General features: G+C 36.6%; 2 protein-coding genes across 11 annotated transcripts in view; both read right to left on the reverse strand.

Annotated features, from left to right (window-relative positions):
• The window catches only part of LOC147842141 (uncharacterized), a 1,078,568-nt gene extending 1,065,695 nt beyond the window's left edge, over positions 1-12,873 (reverse strand). The window contains exon 1 of the mRNA XM_087271073.1: positions 12,764-12,873. The gene's annotated coding sequence lies outside the window, so the exon portion shown is untranslated. The remainder of the gene's footprint in view (positions 1-12,763) is intronic.
• The window catches only part of dclk1a (doublecortin-like kinase 1a), a 129,531-nt gene that overhangs the window by 94,997 nt on the left and 21,394 nt on the right, over positions 1-13,140 (reverse strand). The gene's annotated exons all lie outside the window — the stretch shown is intronic.

Raw genomic sequence — 13,140 nt, forward strand, 5'->3', positions numbered from 1 at the left:
TTTATCATAATTTATGAGTGTCAAAATTTGTGGATCTGCATCCCAAACACTAAATCGATATAACTAAAGCAATCTCCACTGTGCTGAGCGAGAGCGCTTCTCTTCTTGTTAAACTGAACTTTCGCATCATCAATGACGTAAGCATGCTCAGGTTCTGAAGGCAAAATGCAGTATAAGTGCATCGGCGAGGTTCAAGGCAACTGTGCCTAGTGTGAGTACGTCCTAAGTCTCTGATGTGCCTAGGGTGTATATGTGAAGTTCCAGCTCAAAATACCCCATAAATCATGTATTATAACAAACACACGCAAACTGCCCCTTTTATTCTTTGAGCAAAACTGTGCCATTTTGGTGACTGTCGCTTTAAATTCAAATGAGATTTTGCTCTTTTCAAAAGAGGGTGGAGCTACAAACACGTTCAGAGGGACAGTATTTAATTGGTGTTAATTCAGGTCGTTCTCAGAATGTTTGTTCTTTTAAAATCTTAGAAATAATATAGTTAAATTAAATTATCCAAAACAAAAATGACTTACATTTTTAAAAATGTGTTAGTTATAATGTAATGTTTTATTCATTGTAAATGTCAGAGAATTTCACATTTCTTAGTCAATAAATGAAGTCTCACAAACTAATTTCGAGAGGAGCACATGATATGATTGGCTAGCTAATGAGTGTAGATGAGTGGCCAGCTGCAGTCAATCAGATCGATCCAAACTCACTATAAGTAACCTAGCTAAGAACTACTCCCTTATCTTCGTTTTCCCGAAGAAACCACCCATCCACCCCTTCTCCTCCTTTCCTCTTTTGCCGAGGGGAGCTCTCAAGAACACCTGATCTCGTACTCCCCTCACATGCTCTATGGACCTCAACTATCTCCGAGCTCAGGGTTCTCTGCCAGGACAGCATGCCAAACCTGCTAACTTGCTAACAAGTTGTCAAACAGTATCTAAGTGTGAACTCTTGAAACAGCATTAAATGCAGAAATAACAAGGCAAAATACCCCACAAATCATGTTTTACAACACACACACACAAACTGCGCCTTTTAGGCATTGAGAAAAACTGTGCCATTTTGGTAACTTGTCCTTCAAATTGAAATGAGACTGTGCTACAAACGCCTGTGTGTCAGCATAGTGGCAGATTCAAAAACAAGACTAACAAGAACAAGACTAATCTCTGTGAAAAACTGAAAATGTCAAAGAAAAAGTGGCTCAGAAATAGAAAGCAGACTATGATGATTAAAATTTTCATTTGTGCATCCTAAAACTCCACATTTATAATGCTTTTTAGTCGCTGACAATTTTCAGCAGGTGAAAACTAATAGTGGACGGCTGCTTCCCACTCAGGGCTGTTTATGCTAATGGGCGGGGCTTTCCCCCTCTGATGACATGTACAAAAGGAGAATGTCAATCAAAGTGTTTCTGCAGACTTGTTATCAAGTGTGATTATAAAAAAATAGAATTAATACATGTTTTACCATTAGAGGCTGGCTGTATTCACACACTGCTGCCAGCTGTGTTTAAACCCCTTATAAAAGTTATTTTTTCATAATAGGTCCCCTTTAATAATTATTCAATTTAATATACTTTAAATTTCATGTTCAAATAAGTCGTTTAAAAATACAAAAAGCAGTGAAATTGCTCTGTTACTCCTGCAGTTCTAGTGGTGTGACGATACTATTTAACACTCATTTGGACGCCCACAAAACTTGCACATGCCTGAGAAAAGCAGCAGGGAGAAACACACAGAGAATCACACAGAGCCGTCCTACACCCGTATGTGCGCGTCTTTGTGGGTGTTTGTGTGTGCAAATGTGCGTAGAGGGAGAAAATGAGGCGTCATGACAGCATTATGAACGTGGGAGGCTCGTGTCTCATCAAAGCCCATCAGACAACAGATTGAATTATTGCCCACCTCCATCTGAGTGTTGTGAGCCTCCGCACACACTGTTCACAATAACTGCTGTCTCCAGCGCGTTTTGCATGAAATGCACCATGAACTTTGACGGCCTGACATTTGATAATGTCAAATCTGAAACTGCCGACAGAGGGGTGTATTAAGGTTTGGGCAACATTTTTAGCTTGGGTTTTCTTCTGCAGATCAGAAAGAGGAGATTTTTCAGCATGATTAAAGATTAAGCGACTTCTCTTGCTACGAAACAAGTACAAAAAACGGTTTAGAAACAAATTGCTCATATGACTTCATATAAACCAGAGCCGCACGATATTGGAAAAAAAACTGACATTGCAATATTTTCATTTACTGCGATTTAGTTTGTCATATAAATGCAATTTCACCGCATAAGTTGAATAGCTTGTGAAGAATTCTTCATTTTTAGATTGATTTAGGTGATTCTGTAGTAAAAAGTTAAATACAAGATACAAATAAACATTGATTCAAGACTTTCTGGGGAGTTAAACAGTATTCAGCAACACAAATAACCACTGTATAATAATAATAATAATAATAATAATAATAATAATAATAATAATAGTAATAACACTGTATCGTTTTTATTTTGTAAATATTTATATAATGTACAATTTATCTTTAAGCTACAAACATTTGATTGGCTGTGCCCAAATGGCTTCATTTAGCTTGAAATGCTTACACATTCACATGCAAATAATAAACGTTTACTCAAAGGTTAAAAGTTGAAATGACTCTAGTATTTTGTTAATTGTAATGTCTGGTCAATTATACTCTTAACTACATTGCAGATGATTTCTAAAGGCTCATGTGACACTGAAGATGAGTAATGATGCTGAAAATAGACCTTTCAACTGGGATAAATCACACCTGAACTTATATTACTTTACAAACTGTTAAATAATAATTAATTCTAATGAAGTTCAATAACATTATCATTGTTTTGCCGTATTTTTGATCAAATAATTGTAGCCTAAGTGAACATAAGAAATAACTTTAAAAAAAATTGAATGCTATCATAGGAAAAACTCTTTCCTCAGTCCCTCTCTACTCTAGCTTGCTTGATTATTATTATTATTATTATTATTATTATTATTATTATTATTATTATTTATATATTTATTAGTAGCTCTTTAATTCTTTGTCACTTGATGCCTTTCTCATTTGTGATTTTCTTCATTTTTGTGAAACAAGAGCAGCCTAAGCCGATTACATATTATCTCCTCAATGCTTTACTGAAAAACATTACACTTTGATGTACACTGTCCCTTTAATAGGAACTATTCTGGGGTGCACTGCTCCTTTAAGCAAAGCTTTATTTGGGGTGTCCTGTTGCTTTTAGAGGAAGTTTTTGTGTATACTGTCTCTTTAAAAGGAAATAATTTGTCTTTAAGGTTTAACAATATTTATGGGTGTGAACTGACCTTTTAAATGGAACTTTTTTTGGTTCATTGTTTTTTAATGAAGAACTTTTTGTGTGTACCCTTTCCTTAAAGGGAACTTTTTTGGGGGGTTTGCTATTTCATTAAGAACTTTTTTGTGTACTGTCTCTTTAAAAGGTACATGTTCTGGTGGTTTACTGTTTCTCTAAGAATTTTTTTGTGTTTACTGTCTCTTTAAAAAGGTACATTTTCTGGTGGTTTACTGTTTCTTTAAGAACTTTTTGTGTGTACTGTCTCTTTAAAAGGAACTTTTTTGGTAGTTCACTGTCTATAGGAGAAACATTTTCATTTTTGGAGAGTACACTGCTTCTTTGCCAGGAACTATTTTTGGGTTCATCTTTTTTTAAGAGGAGTTTTTTGGGGGAATGCTTTGCCCCTTTTAAGAGGATTTTTTTTATGTTGACAGTTTCTTTAAGACAGGGATGTCCACACTCAGTCCTGGAGGGCCGGTGTCCTGCATAGTTTAGCTCCAACTTGCTTCATCACACCTGCCTGGAAGCTTCTAGTATACCTAGAAAGAGCTTGATTAGCTGTTTTAGGTGTGTTTGATTGGGGTTGGAACTAAAGTATGTAGGGCACCGGCCCTCCAGGACCGAGTTTGGACACCCCTGCTTTAAGAAGATTTTTTTATTTTATTTTTTTTTTTGGATGGTGCACTGCTTCTTTCAGAGAAAGCTTTATGGTTGTTCACCCTTTCTTTAAGAAGAATTTTTTGGGGTCAATGCTTTGCTCCTTTAGGAGGAAGTTTTTAAAATAATGATTTACTGTTTCTTTAAGAAGATTTGTGTGTGTGTGTGTGTGTGTGAGAGAGTGTGTTGAGTTGTTGGTTTTCTTTTTAGGTGCACTGTTGCTTTAAGAGCAGCAGGAGTCAAGGGAATCCTAATAATGTCACTGTCTGCTGTAATGTGGAGCTCCTTCAGATGAATTAGCTGCCATCTTGATCTCTTAAATCAGGGCTGCTAAATGTCGAACAGACTACAAGAGCAGTTACATAAGACCTCAATTACATAAGACAGATTCTATGCCAGAAGTGGGTGGAGATTAGGATTCATTTTATTATTACTGAACTGCGTGGAATGAGAGAAATCACTCCCTCGAGGAAAAGACTGCAGGAGAAGATGTAGCTTCAGATGATCAGACTTTTCGCTTGCTCTTTCTTTGATGATGGTCTCATCAGACACTGCACTCATTAGAGTTCAGTGTGGATCCTATTATTACAGCACACATTAAAGGATAAGGGCATCATGATGATGATGATGATTATGATGGAATAATTATGAGCGTCTTTCAAAGAGATTGTTCTCAAAGTCATCTAAGAACATTAGGCAGCAACACTTACTGTACATAACACAATAAAGAAAAATGTCAATGTAAATGAATGAAAACAAAAGTTAAAACTGGCAACAACAAAACAGAATAAAACAACAACAAAAAATAAAGGCTCAAAAATACACAAAATCAATTGAGAAAAAATAAATAAATAAATAAAAACAAAATCCTTGATAACTATACATGTATTTAACTATATATATATATATATATTTATATATATATGTGTGTGTGTGTGTGTGTGTGTGTGTGTGTGTGTGTGTGTGTGTGTGTGTGTGTATATATACTCCGAAATAAAAGTAAGAGACTGCCAACTGGTGGATTAAGGAGAAAATTTCTCAATATTACCTGTTTAGATGCAAACGCGTACATGCGCAATATTTGACTTTTTTTTTTTTTAACAGGATAATTTATGCAGTCAAGCACATGTTTTGATCACTAATATGCCGGTGACTGACACCTTTACCGATTTAAAAATGCTTTTTTGATGCAAAATTAATTTATACAGTTACTGCTTACACCAATTAAAAAAACTTGAGTATGCCTAGGCTACTAAGAAAATCTTTTCTAAATGTAGAACTAAATACATTTTCTAATACATGATGAATACTCTTGACACATGAAAGTTTAAAGCCTGCAGCCCACAACAAACGTGGAAAGTTATTGCATGTCATATTTAACAAACCGTTTACTACAAACTTTATGCAATTTAGCTCACATGGATAATTGAATATTAATCAGATGATGTCATCCCGCTGCTGTGCCATCAGCCAATCGTTGCATTGTTGATTATGTTTTCGAGGATTGATAGATCTGTCCTTCACAACACACAAAGCGATCTCAGATCAGTTTATCTAGACATTTTAATCTGATTCGCAAACTTGTTTGAAGAACCAAATTAGTTCGAGATCAGTTATCAAAATGAACACATCCAGGATCTGCAAAATCATCTTAGATCCTTTAAACGAGGTGCGAAGAATGGACCCCAGTGCAGCGGTATATTTAGAAGAAAAATATGGCTGCTTGAGTAAAGAAGACAGATATAAATGCCCCTGACTTCTTGGCTTTTGTTGTGAAGTTTTGGCAGCAGATGCATATTAAAATGATTTGCATGGAGAGCTCATTTGCTGAGCACACACACACACACTTTGTTTTTATGCCCGAACACAAGCTGTCAACACAAAGTTCACACACACACAAACAAACACATACACACACACATACACACACACCTGGCAGGAGTGACTCAGCAAAAGCAGCAGACGGACTGGAATCAGATCTCCAGCAAGTCTGACATGCATACATGAGGATGGAGGAGCTTGAATCCAAACAGACAACTGCTGTTTTTTGAGGGTGTTTGGAAGTCGCTGCTGTTTATTTCCAAACACTGCCTTTGTTTTTGTTGCGCTCGGTTTATAAAATGAATTGTACAAATCCGGCAGCAGAGCATCACAAATCTTCACTGAAAGCAACACTCAAACAATTCATCTTGCTTCTTGTTAAAACTACTTATTCATTTTCCTTCGGCTTACTCCCTTATTTATCAGGGGTCACCACAGCGGAATGAACCGCCAACTATTTTTTCATATGTTTTACACAACAGATGCCCTTCCAGCCACAACCCAGCAGTGGAAAACACCCATACACTCTCACATTCACACACTACGGCCAATTTAGTTCATGCAATTCATCCATAGCTCATGTTAGGGTCGTGAGATTAATTGAAATCGTATCAAAATCGTAATTTGGACATGCGTGATTTTAAAATTGCCTTACAGCACGATTTTCCTGCAGTATGGTATTTGAACCAATCATAACGCAGCGCTCCTAAATAGAGCGCGAAAACAGGAGACTGAATAGTGTATACAGGGATGATCAGTACAGCACAGGACTTGTTGCCAAAAAAGTCAACATCCGTGGTGTGGGATTAAGTTACTTTGAATACAGGTAGGTTGATGTATGGCAGCAAGTAATTCGTAAGTCATATATTGCATCTAAAGCGTGTGGTAAGCATGAGCATTTTCAACATGCTTTCCGGTCACTCCTTTGTCACTGCTCGCTGACCATCAATCGTTTTCTCAGAGGATGACAAACTAACAAAACATTGCTGCGGTTTTAATACAAGTTTTATGTACACTGAGAAATAAAGGTACGCGAGCTGTCACTGGGGTTGTACCTTCTCAAAAGATAGACATTTGTACTTAAAGAGTCCATATCGGTACCTTAAAAGTATATATTAGTACCTAAAAATTTTAAGAGGAACACTTTGTACTTTTTAGATACTAATATATACTCCGGAGGTATTAATATGGACATCTTAGGTACAAAGTAGTCCCTTTTGAAAAGGTACCACCCCAGTGACAGCTCGCGTACCTTTATTTCTGACGCCCCATTCACATGGGGCGTCAGTGTCAACGGTTACCATTCACTTTGAATGGGTGACGTCAGGCGTTGCCGAACTGCATTGTGGATCCGTCAGCACCGCTTCAGAGACATTGCTCGCTGCAGAAGTTGGGACTAGCTCAACTTTTCAAGCGCCGACGGAAACGTCAGCCAATCAGATCGCTGTATGCAAATACACCAGCTAGACAGTGGCCTATTGCTGACTGAATTTCATTGGCTGACGCTTCTATGATGATTTTTTTAGCCCCAACTTCAGACACGCCTTCAGTCAAGCGTTGACGCTGAAGCCCCGTGTGAATGGGGCATGAGAGTGTATGGACAGAAATAAAAAGCACTGGGTGTTCCGGTGTCATGTGTTTGTCCAAATGTGAATATTCCATACAAAGTATGAAGCTGATCAGTCAATTCTTGTTAGGTGACTCGCGGTGCGGCATTCTGAAAAGTTACATTAAAGTTTGTCTAAAAAGAGATGTTTTCATCTGGGAGCACCTGGAATACATGCGCCTCTCCACTGGTAATAATGGACTTGTGTGCGCAAAAGACCCAAGATGTGAACGGCCTATTTCACGGCAGCGTCACAAAGAGGTCTATGATCTATGCATGACAAAACAAATCTGTGAACACACACGCAACTACTTCTGATATTTGATCAAGCAGAACATCAGAGTCTAACTTGAGTTTGATGGCGCCGTGCACTCACACACATACACATTTGTTTCGCCTTAGGTCCAGGGCCAGCCTGTCCGACAGGCAATATAGGTAGTCGCAGGGCATTTTTTGGAGGGCCCCACAAAAGCTGCTCTTGGATATTTGTTGTGAACATAAGCATGAGGACAAGCGCGTTTGCTTAAATCATGAACATTGCGCAATGGACAAACCCCATCGAACATGATACAATTCACAACGACATTGAGAAAAAAAAAACATTAAAAGATAAAAAAAAAAATTCTTGTCGGCTTAATCCCCTTATTAATCTGGGGTCGCCACAGCAGAATGAACCGCCAACTTATCCAGCAAGTTTTTACGCAGTGGATGCCCTTCCAGCCGCAACACATCACTGGGAAACATCAACACACATACACAACGGACAATTTAGCTTACCCAATTCACCTGTACCGCATGTCTTTGGACTGTAGGGGAAACCGGAGGAAACCTACGCGAACGCAGGGAGAACATGCAAACTCCACACAGAAACGCCAACTGAGCCGAGGTTCAAACCATCAACCCAGCGACTTTCTTGCTGTGAGGCGACTGCGCCGCTGCATCGCCCATTAAAAGAATAGCTCTGTATAATTCATGCATAACAAAGCTGAAAAAGATGATGAATACACAACAACAGTATGAATAAAAGCAGACAATATTAGAAACATACCCAGCAGCATCACACACTATTTTGCATAACACCGCACGCAATCAGCTATTGGGTGAACTACAATGACGTAACGTTTTCCTACACAGCCACATATCTCTCTAAATTGCTAACGTTCGATATAAACCTGAAGAAGTCTTAAGTACTATAACATCACAAGTGTCATGGCTGTTTGTAATCGATCTTAATTGAATTTCCATTTGAAATGCCATCCAAACGGCATCTTTCCGGAGCTGAAATGAAAGAAAAGCAGAGGAAAAAAGCGAGCTCAAAGTAATGTTCCTCTATGCATACATTATTACAATACATTATCTAGTAGTACTTTGTAATACTTGCAAACTTATTTGGTTAAATGAGTAAATATTTTAAACATATGTATTAAAGGTTAAATATGTTACAGTTAATAACAATGTATACACTTAAATATTAAAATTAGTATTTTTTTTTTTGTTGCTTTTTTACTGTTTTTACATCAGCGCGCCCAATTTATTTTATCTCGCCCAGGGCCACTCAACCCAACAGGCCGACACTGCTGAGGTCCGTTCTAGAGACAGTTTGTTACAGCTTTACTAGGAGATTTTTATTTTATGTCTGTTTTAGATACACTTCAGGACTTAACATGATGAAGATCTAATTGTTTTTCTTTTGAAATATGTTTCAGATTCACACTGTAAACACAGATTCCGTCGGTCTGTGACAAAATCGTGATTAAAATCGCAATGTTGTCTAAGAAAATCGTGATAGGTTTCTTTGCCCATATCGCACAGCCCTAGCACATGTCTTTGGACTGTTGGGAAAAACCGGAGCACTCTGAGGAAACCCACGCCAACACAGAGAGAACATGCAAACTCCACAAAGAAATGCTGACCCAGCCGAGGCTCGAACTAGTGACCTTCTACCTGTGAGGCAACAGTGCCCTTCGGCCCAATGGGTTTTTGGCAGGCCCGGATTGGCTAATCGGGAGGACCGGGAGAATTCCCAGTGGGCTGGTCCGTTTTTTGGCCGCGAGGGCCGGTGTCCCTAGCTCCAGAATCTGCTCTCAGCAGCCACACTTTTTAAATTTATTTAGTTATTTATTTACTTGACCACAGCCTTTTTATTCATTATTTTACCGCAGCAAGTTAATAATGATATAACTTAGATGAGTCACCACTCAATGAATAGCTGTTGTGGTTCAGTGGATATTATGTTAGTTTACGATGTCGCAGACCCGGGTTCGATCCTCGTCTGAGTAATTTGTTTTTTTTTTCATTTTTATTGTTAAGACATATAATACTGTTAGGGTTGTTGAACATTTGAAGTTCTAAAGCAGCTGTTTTCTCAACAAACAAAAAAAGACGTGATAGTGTCATTAGAAACTGATTTAAAAATGACCTTATTTTAATATAGTCAGTCGTGAACTGGGGTGGGCCGGTCTGAGGCTTGAAACTCCAGGGCTGAAAAGGAGTCCCAATCCGGCCCTGGTTTTTGGTTATTACCAAAAATATCCCCATACAAAATTAAACTACTTTTGTCATTCAGGGTCACATATCTAAATATAAATGGCTCAAATAAAAGCACAGCAGCACTATTGCAGCACATTTTTTACTAATGCAATTGACGAGAACATTACTGAACTCCAGATTAAACCTGCATCTTAGATTGGGCTGTTAATCCAGATTTGGATTTGAACTCAGCAGGAAACAAAGGAAATTCTGCTGACTGAATCATTTGCGTTAAACGAGGCCATATGCCAAAGGCGGGGTATCTGGCCGTTTTGTCGGACAGGAGGCGAAACAGAGGGTAGAGGAACAGAGGGGGCAAAACGGCCCTCCAGACAATAGAAAGCTGTTACACACTGAACACCATGGCTAATTAAGCACGGTTTACACATGCAATGAGGTGGAAAATCAGTTACGTCCATACGACAAACTGCAGGACGACAAGCGACACATGAGTGATTGCTGATTACACGCCTGCTATGTCTCTGTCTCGGCCTGAAACATATGCTGGAGGTCACTGAGAATGGCTTGAGTATGCGGGACACGTCTGCGTGCTTATTTATGAGTGTGTTTGTGTGGCTTTATGTGCAAGTGTGTGTCAATATAGGCTTAACAGATAAGAAGAAGAGAGCCGTGTCCTAAACCACTTACCCTACGTCTATACCTCTCGAACTGAACTCCACACACACACACTAGTGGCCACAATGACGTCACCACAGATCAGGCTGTTACTAAGCAACTGGATCACATCGTCATAGAAACTGTTAAAGAGGGGGGGGCGGGGTTGATCAGTTTCTTTGGATGAAGAGATCATAAGAGAGCAAAAAAGCATGGATAAAATTAGATCAAGTCCTGTCCTCTGTGTGGAAACAACTGAGAGAGAGAGTACTTATAGTAAAGAAAAGGTGTCAGATTGTAACTTTATCAAATGAAATGATGGTAGCTAACTCAAAATTGACTGAAACTTAATTCTACTCATTTGAAAAGAGTTTTGAACTCAGTGTTGAAGGTAATAAGTTAATTAAATACCTCATTACTTCAACTTAAATGGAGTAAGTTCACAGTACTTATATACAGTAGATGAGTTTTTTCGATTATTTTCTCTCTTATACCATTCAAGTTATGACTTGTTTGTAGTGTGATCAATGTTTGGTGTAGTTGTAGATGAATTTGGAAGCAACTCATCATTTATCATTTTAATAATATTTTGGCGAATTAAATGAAAGGAACTAAATTATTAAAAAAAAGATTTATTCATCTCACTGAACAAGACTCAAATGTCTGAGTCAGTAAAATGATCCGAACTTCCCATTAAAGTAGGTGATTACAAACAACTTACAGACTGAAACTAAACAAATTAAAGCTAGTAATGTTCAACTTAAGTTCTTTGTTTCAATTCAGCCCATAAAAAATGCAACCACTTACCTAAAAAACATTTTGTAAATCCAATAAATTATTTTTTTAGCGTACATACAATGGCTGCGTCTGAAATCACTTACTATTTAGTACGCTAAAATCAATATGTGAGCCGAGTAGTAGAGCTGCACGATTCTGGCTAAAATGAGAACATGCTTTTTTGCTAAAAAATCATGCTTAATTGTATTATCTTTAAATTTCTAAATATGTTTGGTGACTAATATTATTTTAATAAATATCTGTTTAATAAATCTGTTTTGTTTTAAAGCACCAAAATACATTGCACATATTCACTGAGAAATGCATACAAATATTCATTTTCAAAATGGGGTGTATTCAATTATTCTGCGCACTATATATATATATATATATATATATATATATATATATATATATATATATATAAATATAAATATATATATATATATATATATATATATATATATATATATATATATATAAATATAAATATATATATATATATATATATATATATATATATATATATATATATATATATATGTGTGTGTGTGTGTGTGTGTGTGTGTGATATTTACCTTATTATTTATATACTTTTTAGTGTATAATTATGGAGTATAATCCTTGTTTTCCTGATGATTTATTGTTTGGTAAATTGTATCAGTGCATGATATCTATTTTTATTTATTTATTGTTATTTATTTTATTTTTATATACAGGGACAGTGTACAACATGACATGTTGTGCCAGAGTTAGCTACACAGCTACGTTACATCTGTAGTCCCTAGGCAGGAAGTTGTAACAAGTTTAGTTTAACAATACTAAAATAATTTTTAAACAGTACAATATACACTTACAGTACAATAAATACAATATATCATAGTCAATAAAATCAAAATTACATTAGGAACAGTTTTAAAATGATTAAAAGTGGTACTCTCTCTAATATGCACTGGTATCTGACTAAAAAAAACTGATTGTCCAATAGCAGTTCTCTTGAGTTTAACCGAGCAATCACCTCTAACCGATGACTTAGTCTGTCTTTTATTGTCCTTGCAGACAATATGGCATGTTATGCAGTCAGATTTATTAACCCCCTAAATTATTAGAACCCCCATTTATTTTTTTCCCAATTTCTGCTTAACAAAGAGAAGATTTTTTTCAACATTTCTAAACAGAATAGTTTTAATAACGTATCTCTAATAACCGATTTACATTATCTTTGTCATGGGCACAGTAAATAATATTTTACTAGATATTTTTCAAGACACTTCTATACAGCTTAAAGTGACATTTAACTAGGTTTATTTATTTAGGCTTAACTAGGTTAATTAGGTTAACCAGGCAGGTTAGACTATTGGGCAAGTTATTTATATAAAGATGGTTTGTTCTGTAGACTATTAGGAAAAATCTAGGGGCTAATAATTTTGACCCTAAAATGTTTTTTAAAAAATTAAAAACTGCTTTTATTCTAGCCGAAATAAAACAAATAAGACCTTCTCCAGAATAAAAAAATATTATCAGACATACTGTGAAAATTTGCTTGCTCTGTTGAACATCATTTGGGAGATTTAAAAAAAAAACAAAAAAAATAAAATCAAAGGGGGCTTAATAATTCTGATCCCAACTGTATATTGCATTTATTGTATCATTATCTGTCTGATCTAAGATGAACCTAATAAAGCAAAATAAAAAAAGAAGTATATCATGAGTAAATGAAAGTGCTTTTTGACCTTGAATGCATGTAGGCCTACAGCAGGAGACCTTCGAAACTAAACGGGGACCGGTTTAATTAT

The sequence above is a fragment of the Danio rerio genome, chromosome 10 (assembly GCF_052040795.2).
Source record: "Danio rerio strain M-AB ecotype USA chromosome 10, GRCz13ab, whole genome shotgun sequence".
Classification (NCBI taxonomy): domain Eukaryota; kingdom Metazoa; phylum Chordata; class Actinopteri; order Cypriniformes; family Danionidae; genus Danio; species Danio rerio.